General features: G+C 46.2%; 1 long non-coding RNA gene across 2 annotated transcripts in view; it reads left to right on the plus strand.

The window, feature by feature from the left end:
* The first annotated feature begins 11,743 nt into the window (after positions 1 to 11,743).
* Positions 11,744 to 17,450, plus strand: part of LOC129542948 (uncharacterized) — a 31,674-nt gene continuing 25,967 nt past the window's right edge. For both annotated transcript variants that reach the window (XR_008683205.2, XR_008683210.2), the window contains exons 1-2: positions 11,744 to 11,883; positions 13,570 to 13,829. This is a non-coding gene — a long non-coding RNA (uncharacterized LOC129542948). The remainder of the gene's footprint in view (positions 11,884 to 13,569; positions 13,830 to 17,450) is intronic.

Genomic DNA, 17,450 nt, shown 5'->3' on the forward strand with positions numbered 1-17,450 from the left:
AAGGCGAAGAGGAAGAGAATAAGGACAACAAGAAGGAAAAGCTCAAAAACTAAAGAGGGTGCAGGGATCAAATGGATAAATCTCCCCCTGGATGAATCTGGACAATATAAATATTGAAATGGAAGATGACTTAATAGGTTATAATACATGAAACCATACATAACTCATGGACACATGGTTATCCTAAAACTAAAGACAAATAAGTTGGGGAAGAAGAGAAATTATAGTATACCGTAGTTTATAAATACAGAGGGACAATTACTAGTCCATGTCTTTCAACCAACCTAGTAATAATTGATTCAGGCAAGAATCATTAGAGGATGTTAAATCTTCAGACAAGTTTGTTGGAGGGCAGGATATTTATAGGGTCTCAAATGTCTTTCCACGGACTTTTTTTTTCCAGATGGCCTGTGGGATCTTAGTTCCCCCAGCAGGGATCAAGCCCATGACCCCTGCAGTGGAAGCACAGAATCCTAACCATTAGACCACCAGGGAATTCCCTCTACAGACTCTTCATTCATTTGGAAAATGACAAATGTAACTCTAGAGTGAAGGAGCCTGGCACACACGACCTCAACCAAGGGATCAGAGTTAACATCACCACTAATGGGATGCATTATGACCTATGCCTCCTGGTACGAGGCACCAAGAAGGACACTACAGCATTTCTAGGTCTTCACGGCCAAAAATGTGTAATCTGATTTATTCATTAAGATAAAGAAAAAAATGAGGAATGTTCTGTGATATTTTGATTTATCATAAGAAATATGTCTTTCATCTTTGTCTCCATTTCTGGCCCAGAGCACCTAAAGCCCTTGGAATTTCCCAATCCATAAGAGCAATGGGAATATCTTTTCTTTTAGAATTTGGTCTTTTGTCCTTGGTTTCTGAAAAAATGCCAGGGCCATAAAGGTGAAAAGAATGTGTCATAACAAGTGTCATAACAAACCCCTTTCTACCGCACCTGAATTTATGCTAATGGAGTGACTTTTGGAAAGCCTCTGAGGCTGGGGGCGGGTTTTAGGGAAACCAATCATGTGAGTAGAAGGTTGGACTTTCAGTCCCAAACTTCCAGGGAAAGGCTAGAGATGGAGATCAAGCCCCAGTGGCTGATGATTTAATCAATCATGTATACGTAAAAAGTCTCCATAAAACTGCAAAAGGACCAGGTTTATAGAGCTTCTGGGTTCAACGGACATGTGGAGGGGCTGGGAGGGTGCATGCCCCTTCCTACACACCTTGCTCTGTGCATCTCTTCCATCGGCTGTTCCTGAGTTGTATCCTTTTGTAATAAACTGATAATCTAGTAAGTAAATGGTTCTCTTGAGCTCTGTGAACCTATTTAGCAAGTTAATCAGTGACTAATTAACCACTGCTTCATAGCCGGTTGGTCAGAAGCATGGTATCAACCTAGACTTTCCCTTAGCGTCTCAAGCATATGGGTAGGGGATAGTCTTACAGGACTGAGCCCTTAACCTGCGGGATCTATGTTGTCTCTAGGTAGATGGTGCTGGAATTGGAATTCAATTGTAGGACACTCAGGTGGTGTCACAGAAATGCCTGATGTGTGGAAAAAGCATACATCTGGTGTCAGAAGTGAAGTGGAGTAGCAGGAGTCTTGAGAGCAGAGGAGACACACAACAGGAAATGAGCGTTTCCTTCCCACCATCTGCAGAACAACCAACCTGGACACAAAAACAGCAGTGTCGTGAGAGACAAAACAGGCCAAGAAACCAGTCTCCATGAAAGGAGCCTAAAAAGGCGGAACACTGTGACCTGTGATCCCGGATCAGAAGAAGCAGTTGCTATAACACACATTATTGGGACAATCAGGGAAACTTGAATGTAGATTTCATACTAGATAATGATACTGTGTGGGTGTGTGTGCACTCGCGCGTGTGCGCGCTCAGTCACTCAGTCGTGTCCGATTCTTTGCGACCCCATGGATGTAGCCTGGCAGGTTCCCCTGTCCAGGGAATTTTCCAGGCAAGAATACTGGAACAGGTTGCCATTTCCTACTCCAGGGGATCTTCCCGACCCAGGGATCGAACCCAAGTCTCTTGAGTCTGTGGCATCTCCTGCATGAGCAGGCGGATTCTTTACCACTGTGCCACGTGGGAAGCCCCAGTGGTGTTGTCCAGATAGTAAGTATCCAGATTTGATAGTTATATTGTAGTTAAGGAAGAGAAGATCTTTGGGAGTTTCCTAGCCATCCAGTGGTTAGGACTTGGTGTTTTCACTGCCATGGCCCAGAGTTCAAAGCATAGTCATCTGGGAACTAAGATCCTGCAAGCTGCATGGCATGGCCCCAAAAATAAATAAATAAAAAATAAAAGAATTTATGTAAATAAAATCTTTGTTCTTAGGAGAGCCAAGCGGAACTATGTAGGGTAAAAGGCTACGATACCTGCTACTTACTCTTCCATGTATTAATAAGAATAAGAAGATGAAAGTATATTAATGTATATATATGAAAAGGTAAAAGAAATGTGGGGAAAAGTTGGCCATTGGTGAATACAGGGGGAAGGTCTAAGGGTGTTCATTATACTATTGTTTAGTTGCTAAGTCGTGCCTGACTCTTTTATACCCCATGGTCTATAGCCTGCCAGCCTCCTCTATCAGTGGGATTTTCCAGGCAAGAATATTGGAGTGAGTTGCTGTTTCCTTCTTCTGGGGCTCTGTCTGAATGGGATCGAACCCACGTCTCCTGCATTGGCAGGCGGATTCTTTACCACCGAGCTATGAGGGAAGCTCTCATTGTACTATACTTACAACTTTTCTGTAGGTTTAAAATTGTCCAAAATAAAGTTTCAGAATAACAAGCTGGACTTCTCTGGTGGTCCAGTGGTGAAGAATCCACCTTCCAATGCAGGGGACATGGGTTCAATCTCTGGTCGGGGAACTAAGATCCCACACACTGCAGGGCAACTAAGCCCTCGAGCTGCAAGGAAGACTCAGGGCAACCAAATATAAATAAATACTAAAAATGAATCAAAAGCTAAAACCAGTTCCAATTTAAAATACTTTGGAGTGAATTCAGTGATCAAGTGTGAAATTTCTGTATCAGCTCAATTTTTGATACCAAGTTTGGTAAAAAAAATGAATGAACCAACTTAAAGATAGTGCATTTATCTTCCTTAAAATGACTAATGAAGGAAATGAGAAGCCAAAGAGGTCGAGGCCAAGGAAAGAGGGTTTCAAAATGAGAGTGAAAAAAAGATGCTACAAAGAAGCAAGATGTGGGCTAAGGTATATCTGCTGAGGTGAGTAAAAGGGAGTGGTCTTCCAGCAATGTCATGACTGGGGGTACAACCTGAGGAAACCATAACTGAAAAAGACAAATGTACCCCAGCGTTCATTGCAACACTATTTACAATAGCTGGGACATGGAAGCAACCTAGATGTCCATCCACAGATGTATAGATAAAGAAGGTGTGCTACATATATACAATGGAATATTACTCAGCCATAAAAAGGAACACATTTGAGTCCATTCTAATGAGGTGGATGAACCTAGAGGCTATTATATAAAGTGAAGTAAGTCACAAAGAGAAAAACAAGTACTGGATATTAATGTATATATGTGGAATCTAGAAAGATGCTACTGATGAACTAGTTGCAGGCCAATAATGGAAATGTAGAGAGAACAGACTTGTGCACACAGTAAGGGAAGGAGAGGGTGGGATGAATTGAGAAAGCAGCATTGAAATATATATATAAGACCATATGTTAAACAGGCAAGCAGTGGGAATTTGCTCTATGACACAGGGAGCTCAAATCCGGGTGCTCTCTGACAACCTAGAGGGGTGGGACATGTATATACCTATGGCTGATTCATGTTGATATATGGCATAAACCAACATAACATTGTAAAGCAATTATCCTCCAATTAAAAATAAATATTTTTTTTTAAAAAAGGAAAGGTCTTTGGTGGAGCTCAGTTCAGCTAGCTGGTGGGTGCGGGGAGGCGTAGGAGGGAGGGCCAGGAGTCATCCGCGAAGGGATGGTTTTGAATGTCTGGGGAAGGCTGAGGATGGAGAACAGGAGTGGAGATTTCAGTTGTTTTCTTAGTTGATTAGGTTTTGAGCTTACAAATTTTGACCGGAAGTGTGTGGGGTGGTGACTTGGGAGGGTGGTTATGAACAGCTAGTCCTCTCCTAGGCTTGGTACCAGTTCATTCCTGTTGCCTCGGATTGTTCCAGGTATGGCATCAAAAGTTCCCCCTCCTAGGAACCTTCTCAGTCAGGATCGTTACTCTCCACTCCCAGGCTGCTCCCACCAATAAATATTCACTGGTCACTGCCAGCCCAGGAGGTTAGATTGTATTTATTCATTCAACAAGCTTTTGCTGGTGCTGAAAATATGGTGGCCAGCAAAGCAGACAGCCGCTACCCTCACGGACCATGTTAAATTCCTTCTTCGCACTGAAGTGGTATTAATAAACTGGGCCTCTTTAAAAAATAAAATCTCATTTCCCCTCATCATAATGGTAGAAAATTTGAGAAGAAAAGTGTAAAAAGGCAGAGGAAAAAATAAATCACACTGGCAGATTTTCTCTCAGTATTTTTCCTACACATTTCCCAAGTCACTTCCGACCAGTGTCCAAAAAAGTGCAGGTTAATTTTAATTTTGGCTGCAAACCAAGAACAAAAAGGTTAAGTGCATTGAGTTAATTTTTCAAGCTCAGGTTAAAGGCTCTGAGGGTGATCTGCTGTCTCCAAGGGTCCAAACCTGTTTTTTTCCACTAGCAGGTGTGATCACAGACCTGGCCCAGGTGGGAAATGACTTTCTCTCCTCAGCAAGGCTTCCAGATTTGCAGTTTTTCTCTTTTTCCAAATTAAAATGTTGCATTCACTTGATAACGAATCAAGCAGAACAGAGGCCATTACCATGAAAAACAACAGTGCCTCACCCCTGCCCATCCTGTTCCACCCCACCCCACTCCCTCGACCTGGAGGCAACCCTTTTTAACCGTTTCTAATTTTGTTTCTTCTGGAAGTTATTTCCAAAAATCCTAGCTCAAATGCCCATACTTTATTTCTTTATATTCTGATTTCAGTGACTGTGGACGTTCCAATATAAAACATGAGGCATTTACCTCATTTACATTCCCTCTTCCTCTCTTCTTCCCAATGATGACTATCTATATTATTATTTTGTTTTTATTTTTAATTTAATTTTTTGGCCAGCCCTCACGGCTTGTGGGATCTTTATTCCCTGACCAGCGATTGAACCCCTGGCCCTCGGCAATAAAAACACAGGGTCCTAATCACCGGAAAGTGAAAATGTTAGTCCCTGACTGTTTGCAAGCCATGGACTGCAGCCTGCCAGGTTCCTCTGTCCGTGCAATTCTCCAGGCAAGAATACTGGAGTAGGTAGCCATTCCCCTCTCCAGGGGGTCTTCCAGACCCAGGGATTGAACCCAGGTCTCCTGTCTTGGGCTTCCCTCATAGCTCAATTGGTAAAGAATCTGCCTGCAATGCAGGAGACCCTGGTTTGATTCCTGGGTCAGGACGATCTGCTGGCGAATGGATAGGCTACCCACTCCAGTATTCTTGGGCTTAGCTGGTAAAGAATCCACCTGCAATGTGGGAGACTTGGGTTTGATCCCTGGGTTGGGAAGATCACCTGGAGAAGGGAAAGGCTCCCACTCCAGTATTCTGGCCTGGAGAATTCCATGGACTAAGGCCATGGGGTCACAAAGAGTCTCAGACATGACTGAGCGACTTTCACCCTCACCTTCATCTTCACTTCCTGTGTTGCAGGCAGATTCTTTACCATCTGAGCCATGCGGGAAGGAGCCCCCTAACTATTGGACCACTAGGGATTTCCCTATTGTTGCTTTCAAATAAGTTATCATATTTTGGTTCCATCTCTTTTCCTCGGTGTCTCTAGTGAGAGGCCAGTTTATAACTCCTCTTTCTCTCCATACTTCCACATGCAAACTTTTTCTCAGCCTTTCATTTACACAGTCAAGATTTTGAGTATTTACTGTCATTCCAGCCACCAAAACAAAGTCTTCCAGATTTTTCTACATTGATTCTAAAGGTTGAGGTCTAATGAACAGTACTTGTGAATACTGGTCACACTCAGGCCAAACAATGGGCAGGATTATATTTTCTTTTCCTTGCCTTCAAGTCTACAACCCAGGAGAATGTTTCAAGCATACGATCAATTAAATTAAATTAATACTATGTCAGTTAAACACCATCATATCATATCTTGCCTATCGTTTAAATCAAGAATTTCTTTTTCAGTTTTGGACTTTTCCTAGAGATTCTGATGACTTTTCTTTCTTCTTGTACTCCTTACATATACCATATCTTATTCCCCCCGCCAACCCAAGTGATTGTTCATACCATTTATTCAGTTCAAGCTCCATTTGCCTCTTCCTCCAATTAGAACCCATTACTCCTTAAGTTTGCTCCACAGTCATCATCCTGGCATCTTCATTCACTGATCTTTGGGCTTCGATCCACTGTTTCCTGTGTCTTATTTTGTCATCTTTCTTGGTTCACTACCACATTTCCTGGTATACACCCTCAACTTTCTAGGAGTGTAGAAGCCAACTCTGCATGTCAAAACAAGCCTTTATCTGACTGGATATACAATTCTAGATAGAAATTCATTTCTCTCAAAATTTTGCAGGCATTTCTCCATTTAATCTTCTAGGATTCAGTGTTATTGATGCAAAGTTTGTAGCCATTTTGATTCTTGTTCCTTTAGAGATGAATAGTTTTTCTCTTTAGAAATGTTTATCATCTTCCTTTTATTCCTGATATTCTGAAATTTCATGAGGAAGTTATCTAGATACAGATGATTTTTCATTCATTATCTTGAGCACACAATAAACCCTTTCATAATGGAGACATTAGTTTTAGTCTTGAAGTTATCTCTTATTCTTTTCTAAGATATTTTCCTTCCCTTCAACTTATTCATTATTATTTTCTGGGGTTCCTAATAGCTGTATGATCCTTCTGCATTTGTCCTCTCTGTTTGCTGTCTTTTCTCTCTGATTTCTATTTGTCACTCTTTTGCTCTCTATATTTTTCAAGTTTTATTTATTTATTTTTGGCTGTCCTGGGATTTCATTGCTGAGTGCAGGCTTTCTCTAGTTGCAGTGAGCAGGGGCTACTCTAGTCGTGGTGTTCGGGCTTCTCATTGTGGTGGCTTCTCTTGTGACTCGAAGGCTCTAGGGCTCGTAGGTTTCAGTAGTTGCAGCACCTTAATGCCCAATCCAGGGCCAGGTGAAGTTCCTGCAGCAGCCACTGCTCTTCCACAAGCTCTCCCAGAGTTTGTAGAGCCATGGTTTCAGCAGGCTCCAATCGCAGCAATGGAGACCTCTGGTCAATGCCCCCAGAATTCCACCTCAGCTGGACTTCCTAGATTGTATCCACCTCTCCCGGTGAGTACTGATGGGAAGGGGAAGAAAACACAGCAATTAGACAGAGGCTGCGCTCCGCCAAGGAACAGGGGGAAAGAACCCCACTATAGATGCCCCTCAGAGAGTTACAACAGCCTCCAGTTCAGGACGCATGGGGCACTACCATCAGCCCCCTGTAGCTTATTATTACCAGCCATTTCCCTCTACGGATATATTAAACTGGCAGAGACACGCTCCACCATACTCGGGGGAGCCACAAGTCATGATTAGGCTAATGGAGACTATTTTTCGAAACCACTGCCCTACATAGGATGACATAATCCAACTACTAGTCTCCCTTTTCAGCACTGAGGAAAGACACAGGATCCTAACTGAAGCCAGAAAATGGTTAAGAGAAATGGCACCTGAGGGTACTGCAAACCCGCAGCGGGGGGGCAGAACTAGCCGCCCCCGATGAGAGGCCCAATTAATTGGGACTGTAACACAGAGGAAGGGCGGGGCCACCTGGAGAGCTATCGGGTGACTATTTTACAAGGTCTCAAGACGGGCCCGAAAAGCTATGAGTATCGCAAAACCCTCCGAAGTGATTCAAAGGGAAAGCGAATCACCCTCTGAATTCTGCGAAAGACTGTGCGAGGCCTATAGACTTTATACGCCAAGAGAACCAGCCAGAGGCTGCTGGGTCTCAGATGGTGATAAATGCAGCCTTCGTGTCTCTAGCCTACCCTGAAAATGTCAGATGGGGGGACACCAATTGACTCATGAATTTTTATACATCCCTGAATGCCCAGTACCTTTGTTAGGAAGAGACTTGCTGTCTAAATTGGGGGCACAAATGACCTTTCCCCCAATGAAAGACCCACTGTTCGAGTGGGCTCAACCACCTATTTACTCTTCCTCTCGGTAACCCCTCAAGATGAATGGAGGTTGCACAATCTCCCGGCAAGGAAACCGGATGGGCTAAACAGTCGAGAGAGAGACAGAGAGAGAGAGAGAGAGAGAGAGAGAGAGAGAGAGAGAGAGTTAACTCAACAATTCCCTGAGGTCTGGGCGAAAGACAACCCCCCCTCCCCCCACCGCCCAGGCTTGCAAAACAAGTCCCACTGGTAATAGAACTCAAACCGGTACAATTACGTCAGCACCCGCCTTGGGCCTGCCAGACCTTACTAAGCCATTTACTGTTTATGTGACTGAAAAAGACAAGGTGGCTACGGGAGTGTTGTCCCAGCTTATGGGGACATGGGACAGACCAGTGACTTATCTCTAATCAGCTGGACAGTGTTGCCACTGGGTGGCCGGGATGCTTACAGGCAGTTGCTGCAGTTGCCTTACTGGTCCGGGAGGCAACCAAGCTGACTTTGGGCCAAGATTTGTTCGTAAAAGTCCTGCATGAGGTCAACACTCTCCTGCGAGGGGACCCCCCTAAATGGCTGTCAACATCCCGGATTACTCAATACCAGGGACTGTTATCTGAGAACCCCGATGTTACTACTGAGCCTTGACAGGCCCTGAATCAGGCCACTCTCTTTCTTGTGGGAGAAGGTGGGCCCTCACATGATTTCAAGGAAATATGCCAGCAGACCTGACTTGAGAGACCAGCCAATGCCGGACCCAAATTGGGTCCTGTACACCAACGGCACCAGCCTGGTGAAACAGGGACAATGACTGTGGGGATAACGGACACTTAAAGAGACACTGTCCAAGTGATCTTAGAGACTGACTGTTCCTGGGTGGACTTGTTTCCAATGGCTCTGCTCAGACTCAGGATTACCCCACAGTCCCATAGCTCTTCTCCATACAAAATTGTGTATGGGAGGCCCCCTCCCATAATAAAACAGGTATCAACAAATTTTCCTCGGATAAGGGGAGATGAGAATTCACAGCAGATGGGAAAACTGGGTAAGGTAACTAAGTTTGTACAAGAAAGGGTGCCATTCCCCCTTGGGGAACAGATTTCAGATTGATGAATTTGTGCCCGGGGATCAGGTGTGGTCAAGGACTGGAAACACGACTCCTTGACCCCACATTGGAAGGGTCCATATACTGTTGTTCTAACCAACCCTACTGCAGATAAAGTTGCAGGTGTCACTCCCTGGATCCTCCACATGAGGGTGAAGAGAGCATACCACACAGACCCGGAGGACGCCGAGTGGGCCACACAAAAGGACCCCACTGATCCTTGCGAAACCAAGGTCATCTTAAAGAAGAAAAAGAGATGAAGCTCTACAAACAACCGCGGCTACAAGGACTTGCTGGTATCATCTTGAGACTAACCATAGTTTCAGTACAAAGAGGGACCTGTGCTATAATTAAAGTTGAATGTTGTGTATATATTCCTGATTTATCTGGCTATATATCAGCCACCCTAGATGACATGAAAGGTCAGGTAAAAGTTATGTCTGATGATAATCTTCCTTTTTGGACTCCGGTCCTGTCTTGGGTGAAGGGTGATTGGTGGAAAACTATATTTACCATTGCTATAGTTGCCTTGATAGTTCTGCTTTGTGCACCCTTTGTTTTATAATGTATTATGAACTTTGTAACCCAAAGGTTGATGTCGTTCTCCCCAGTTGGATGCCGGAGAGTCAGGGTGTAATATATCCCTATGAATGATGCTCATACTATGAGTTAAGAGCATCAAGAGGGGGAAATGAAGGAGGAAACGGACAGAACAGGCTCCATGTTGAAAGCAGGACTCCATCTTGGGCCAGACTATGGACTTTGAGCTGTATGCCCAGTATCTATGGAAACGACATACCAACTGGCAAACCAGGCCCCCTGGATGGAAGAGCCCCAGGGCTCATACCTAGACTCTCTGTTGCCTAAAAGAATACCCTAATTATCTGTGTGACCGAATAGAATCATAAATTCTATTATGCTTATTGAGGTATGACCACAGGCCTATTGATAATTGTCCACTGTTAACAACCTAGGCTTAAGATATATGTATCACGGGATAACTTTGATTGTATCTTTCTTTTCCTTCGTTCAGACTAGTTTCAGGGAATTTGGGGAGGTGGGTTCGGGCACGTACACTTAGGGTGTATAAGGTTTTCAGAAAAACTGGTCAGGGTCCTTGGCTAAGAGGAGATTCTGCCTTGGGCCCTCCGGTGTAATAAACTGCACTCCACTATCTGCATTGTCCTTCCCGAGTGAGTTTGTTTCCTGGAATGTGTGGCTACAACAATATGACCACAGGCCTATTGATAAATATCCACTGTTTATCTTGTCTTGTGACACATGAATCATGGGTTAACTTTGATCATATCTCTCTTTTACCTTGTCCAGACTAGTTTCAAGGAATTTGGGGGGGTAGGTTTGAGCACGTACACTTAGGGTATATAAGGTTTTCACAAAAACTGGTCGGGGTCCTTGGCTAAGAGGAGACTCTGCCTTGGGCCCGCCAAGACATAATAATATAAATAAACTGCACTTCACTATCTGTATTGTCCTTCTGAGTGAGTTTGTTTCCCAGAACTCATGACTACATTTGGTGCATTGGCCTGAAAACTCCTCACTTTGAGGAGACAAGTCTCATTTGGGATTACTCCGAGGCCTTGCAGCTTGAATCTTCAAGAGGGGGGAAGACGTCTCACCCTTCTGGAAGGATTCTGTGTCTCAACGCCCGGACCTCTGACGGTAGCAGGTAGTGGACGGCAGCAGGGAAACTGAGCATTCAGGTGAGGAGGAACCCACCCGGCAGGGGGAGGAGGGGGCCTGATCACCCACCTGGGAGGGACTAGAAGGAGCGGGGACCCACAGGAACCTGGAATAGGCAGGCGGCGATTGCTTGGAACACAGGTTGATGAGCGTGCTAGGGTTTAGGAAGGAAACTTGTGAAGGTCATTTAGGAGGTGTGTCCATGCCGTCTCAGGGAAAATTATTACCAGCTATCGCCAGGGGGGTTTTAGGATAGGAAACTGGTCCTTGTGTGCTCATATTCTGCCCTCCCCCAGGAGGTATCCCGTCTGCTGTGAAATTCTTGACCCCCTGGGAATTGTCAGGCTAGAAGGAGGGGGATACATAAGTGAGTATGAACTGGCTTTTCCGGAGACGCCCTGGGACATGGGATATTTAACCCATCTATGTTTTCATCCATACCTGATCAAGCCCACCAAGGCAGACGGACTTTAAGGGAGAAACAGTCTTGGACCACGTGGTATTCTGGTTTGGTTTTGCTGATCGGCAGGTGAAGACACGTTGATCCCCCTTCTTCTTCTGAGATCTGGCAGGATTTGGACATGGATGACCTGCCCCTTCCCCATGCTGGATGACGACGCGCCCACCGGCCTAGTCCTCCACTAGGACCGGAGGCCGCCTTAATGCCCAATCCAGGACCAGGTGAAGTTCCTGCAGCAGCCGCTGCTCCTCTGCCAGCTCTCCTGGAGGTCGTAGAGCCGCCACCTCGGCGGGCTCCAATCCAGGTGGCAGAAGTCTCTGGCCAACACTTCCAGGATCCGGCTCCAGTGGAACCGCCCAAGCTATGCCCGCCTCTCCTGGTGAGTACTGACAGGAAGGGGAGGGAGACGCTGAAACTAAGCAGAGACTGTGCTCTGCCAGAGAGCCGGAGGGAACGAAAGAGAACAGAGAAGAGATTTGCAATGCTAGCTGCTGCTCTGGGAAAGTCTATCTCAGGCCCTTTGGGAAACCTCCTCTGTCCCAGGGACAGGACAGTCCTTCAACCGGTCCCAACGGAGGCCCTGGGTTCTGTTACAGCCAAACCAGTGTGCCCAGTGCCAAGGTTATGGCCACTGGAAGAATAAATGCCCTAAGGCAAGAAAGGAAGAGGAAGCTCCCGCCGTTACGGGGCTTGCTGACTTGGAAATTAAATAGGGCTGCCGGGGCTCAGAGATATCAGGTCCCCGCCTTGGGAACCTTAAAAGTGGGGGACCAAAACATTGACTTCACAGTGGATACAGGAACAGAACTGTCAGTAGTAACAAAACCTGTGGCACCACTGTCCAAAGGGACTATCGCTGTAACAGGGGTATTGGGAGAAGAGATGATTAAATTGTTTTGTCAGCCCAGAAAATGTCAGATGGGGGGGCACCAAGTGATTCATGAATTCCTCTACATTCCTGAGTGCCCAGTACTCCTGTTGGGAAGAGAGGTGCTCTCCAAACTAGGAGCCCAAGTGACTTTCTCCCCTGAGGAGAGGCCCACCTTCCGGATGGGCACTCTGACTTATTTGCTCTCTCTCTCAGTATCCCCCCAAGATGAGTGGAGGCTGCATGAGCCTCGGAAGGAAGAACCGGGTGGGTCGGAAGAGCATGAGAGAGAGCTAACTCAATTATTCCCTGAGGTCTGGGCAGAAGACAGCCCCCCTCCCCCGAGGCTGGCTAAACATCAAGCCCCAGTGACAATAGAACTCAAACCAGGCACCATCCTGGTTAGAAAGTGCCAGTGCCTGCTACCGATAAAGGCTTGGGCCGGCATACTGCCCCATATCAACAGATTAAAACAAGCGGGCATTCTAGTAGAGCGCCAGTTGGCTTGGATTATGCGGATCCTGCCAGTCAAAAAGGAAGAAGGACAGGACTATAGGCCTGTACAAGATCTCAGGGTAGTCAACTAGGCTCCCGTGACTTTACACTCCACTGTTCCAAACCCCTATACCTTACTTAGCCTCCTCCCACCGAGTACTAAAGTTTACACCTGCCTAGATCTAAAGGATGCCTTCTTCTGTATACACCTCGCCCCAGCGTCACAGTCCATCTTTGCCTTTGAATGGGAATGTTAGGTAGTTAGAATAGGGAAAAGGAATCCAGAATGGTGGTGGCTAAAAGATAAGGAAGAGAAAAGCCCGGGAAAATAGAACAAAGTGAGGACCTCAGGTAAAACAAACAAAACTCCTGGTTGGTCCAATTTACATAGGACAGACCCAGGGGAAAAAAACATATAAAAAGAGGAGACAAAGTTAGCTCTCTCTTTCTTCTGCGCACTAGGGCGCTCTTCTTTTCGCGTCTTTGGGTTGACACGCTCTCATGCCTCGAAGATGGATTTTCCTGCTATCTTCTAAATAAAATAGAGTGGTAACACTGAGCTGTAACACTGATTTGTCTAAGAGCTATAACACGGTTGTTCGAGACCTGAGAGCTATAACATGGTCTGGCCAAGACCCAAGAGCTGTGACACACAGAGGGCTTTAATGTCCGTCACTCCAAATCTTTGTTGTGACGAGACAGAACCGAGGAGCATACACTCGCCTGACATCTATGGTGCTGTGACCTGGCTGTAACAACCTCGGCGCGGCCCCGGCAAGGAGGAGGCCAAACACATCAGGAGCCCAACTCAGCGAAGCTTCTGCAGTAGAAGCGGAATGTGAAGAAAACCCAACACAGAATTGACAAGAGGCCCATCGTGTTGGAAACCGGGACAGTGAAAAACGAACTCAGCAGAAAGCTCATGCGGCTCAGCCACAGATTTCAGAAGACCTCCAGTTAAGGTAGGAGATCCTTGCTCCTATGGCTGGAGGGACATATGCCTAATGAAATCTTAATTCCTTTACAATCGCTCGTTTGTTGTTTCCTTGAACCCCCCGCAAACAAGAGGGCGGCAGTGGGCACAACTGAGGGACTCTGGAGAGGCTACTCCTCATCATGTCCCAAAGGCGCTATCTGCTGAGCCCCAGTAGCTGTTACACAAGCGGTGGGGGTTCTTCTGTCTTTACTCTTCTTTGTGCCAAGGATCAGACCAATGAAAACTGTGAGCACCAGTCAGATATTTAGCATATTTTCTGGCAGGCTATGAAGCGGATTCCTTGACATGTTTTTCCCACTGCTTTTTCCTCCTGTCCTTCAGCTCTCTCTCCCGGGACTTGAGCCCGACCAAAACCCAGGATGCCCGACTTTAGGACCTAATGAAGCTCAGGCTTTGATGTCTCATTGCAAAAATTCAGTGAGAGACAAAGCGATAAGGGAGAAGTGGATTTGTTAGGATTCAGAGAGAAGCGCCCACTCTACAGGGTACTGGTCATGGAATGCTGCCTGGCTAAGTTTTACAGGGTGAATTCATATACTAATGAATGAGAGGATCATCCCAGCCATTGGGGAACCACCCACTCCTCTGTCTTTTGACAGTGCCTTAGAGCTGTTCTGCCACCCCTGGGTGTGTCTTTTGGTTTACAGATTGGGGATTGAGGTTTACTTGAATCTGACTTGTCATCTTGGACCCAACTGATTTTAATCAGTTTATTTTATGCCCTTGTGCTATGTCATTTTTTCAAAGGTTGTGCTCTGCCCCCTTCCCTCCTGTTTCATGCTCCTTTCCTGAGCCCCATCCAGGTCCACAATGTTGCCTCTACAATCATCTGGAGGGACAACCAGAAAATAGCTGGCCTTGGTAGGGAAATACTATGTAGTATCCAACCCCTCTAGATATTCAGGCCTTCATCTTCCATGTTTCCTCCAACATGTGCAACATCAGCATCTCTCAGTGAACCCACTAAGGCAGATGACAGGCACACAATGCCTGCTAGAAGTTCATCAGTTGGCATCCCTTCAAAGGCAATTGGGTTTCCATGGATAATGTTTGCCACTTTGGGAGTTAGCCCTGCAGGCCGTTTGGGCCCAAACCCTTATCACCCTTCTCCTAAAGTTACAAACATATCCTTGGATCAAATCTCCACTCCACTTTTATGGAACATTTGGTCAGCTGCCTCTTACCAATTTGTTCTTGAGCCAATTACTAACTCCTACAATCAAGACCGTGCCCCTTGTAAGCAACATTGCTCCACCCAACCTACTATTAAAATACTTTAATGTCCCTAACAGGGCCAGATAACCCACTCCTTTGTCACTACTTCTGTTATTACCTAAAGTGGGTCTATGACAATGAAATGTTTACCATTGGAGACACCCTAACCTGCTCTTATGGAGGAAGGGAAAGAAATCAGTGACTTACAATCCCTTAGAGCAGTAAGAAGATAGGCTTATGACTGTTACACTGTTTCCCAGTCTCAAGGCATAGGCTTGGATTGCTTTACATCATGATATCTATTCCCATCCACGGTGGACAAACCAGCAATAAGTTAAGATTACAACCCCTTAATCCTACCCAACGCTGGTCACGCTGGAGATCTTGGGGATGCCCAGCTCCAGTCTGGGGGTCCCAGGAGGTCAACCTGCCTTGACCTGCCTAGGGATCTGGTCTTCAAAAGGTTGTCACACCTCAACCTTCTTGGGGATCCGCCAGTCCAGGGGTCCCAGGAGGTCATCACGCCTCGACCTGCCCAGGGACCCAATTCTCGGGAAGCTGTCAAGCCTCAGCCTGCTTGGGGATCTGCACCTTGACCCGGGGACACCTGGCTCTCAGGTTGCAACAGTACTGGGTAGGATAAGCTTAAGAAAGACTCACCCCTAAGGAGGTCCACCCATGGAAACAGAAGGAAGCCTATTACATGTGGGACTGTGCTCAGTCTCAGCAATAACTCAGGAGCCCAATGAAAACCCCATTGCCTTTCTGGAAAGGCTAAAAGAGGCCCTCCAAAAGTTTACCAATCTGGACTTAGACTCTTACGAGGGACAGGTGATTTTAAAGGACAAATTCCTGTCCAATGTGCATCAGATATCAGAATTAAGTTACAACAGCTACAGCAGCAAGACCCTGCTTCCTCTTTAGATGAGATGGTCCAGACAGCCACCAATACCTTTTATAACAGAGAACAGGAGAAGGAGGCCAAGGCCCAGGAGAGGGAGAGAAAGAAAGAGACAAGGCATGCCCAGATGCTGGCCGCCCTCCAGAGAAGCCCTATGGCAAATCCCGAGTCCTTGAAGGACAAGGCACTAGGCAAATGCCTAATCTGTAGACAGGCGGGGCATTGGGCCAAAGAGTGTCCAAACCATGACAAGTCTCCTAAAATGGCGTACTACAAATGCCATCAAGTGGGACATTGGGCGGCACTCTGCCCTCGGGACCCAAGAGCCTCAAGGTCAAGTGCCAAGCCTTCCCTCACAATGGTTCAAGAGGACTGAAGCGGCCCCCTCCAGCCAGCCCCGCCTGTCAGATAACCATCATGGGGCTGCAGCCAAGGGATGTGGCAGGTAGGTCTGAGAATTTCTTGGTTGACATGGGGGCTACCTACTCTGTCTTCATCTCCCACTCCGGAGCCTTCTCCTCCCAAACCTGTACCATTTTGGGTGCTACAGGAAAAACAACTACTAAAAGATTCACCCAAGCACTTCTTTGTTGCTGAGATGGAAAAATACTTTCCCACCAGTTTCTGGTGGTCCCTGAGTGTCCTACTCCCCTAATGGGAAGAGACATACTCATTAAACTGGGGATTACCCTTGTGATGGGAAGCTTCTTAGCCCCTAGAGCCCTACAGCTCCTGGTTACTACTGAAGAACCCGTTACACCTCCAATAGGGAGAGACCAAAACTAGGGGAAGACAAAATTAACCCCCAGGTGTGGGACCAGGGGATTCCTAGACAAGCCCACCAAGCTGAACCGGTCATCATTGTCCTCCGAGATCCCACTCGGTTTCCTAACCGGAAACAATATCCCTTCAGAAAAAAGGCTTGGGAGGGACTACAGCCTTTAATAAATAAATTCCTTGCTTGTGGGCTATTGGTTCCCACCAGTTCTCCGTGTAACACCCCAATCCTCTCTGTAAAGAAAAAGGATGGAACCTGGTGAATGGTTCAAGATCTCCAGATTATAAATGAAGCTATAGTCTCCCTCCATCCCACAGTATCCAATCCCTATGTAATCTCAGGAGAAATCCCACCCAGTGCCAAGTGGTTTACAGTCTTGGATCTCAAAGATGCATTTTTTTTTGCATACCACTGGCTAAAGAATCCCAATATCTTTTTGCCTTTGAGTGTGAGGCCCCAGGAGAAAAATACCAACAGATGACTTGGACAGTATTACCTCAGGGGTTCAGAGATAGCCCCCACCTGTTTGGACAGGCCCTTAGCCGGGATCTCCTAGATCTGGACCTGGGACCCAATGGGAAAATATTACAATATGTAGATGACCACTAATCTGCTCTCCAGATGAGAAAAGTGCCCAACAACATGCAATTCAGGCTCTAAACTTTTTGGCAGAAAGTGGATATAAAGTCTTC

This window comes from Moschus berezovskii, chromosome 20 (assembly GCF_049115385.1).
Source record: "Moschus berezovskii isolate FMDL1 chromosome 20, NW_MosBer_1.0, whole genome shotgun sequence".
In the NCBI taxonomy this organism is placed as follows: Eukaryota; Metazoa; Chordata; class Mammalia; order Artiodactyla; family Moschidae; genus Moschus; species Moschus berezovskii.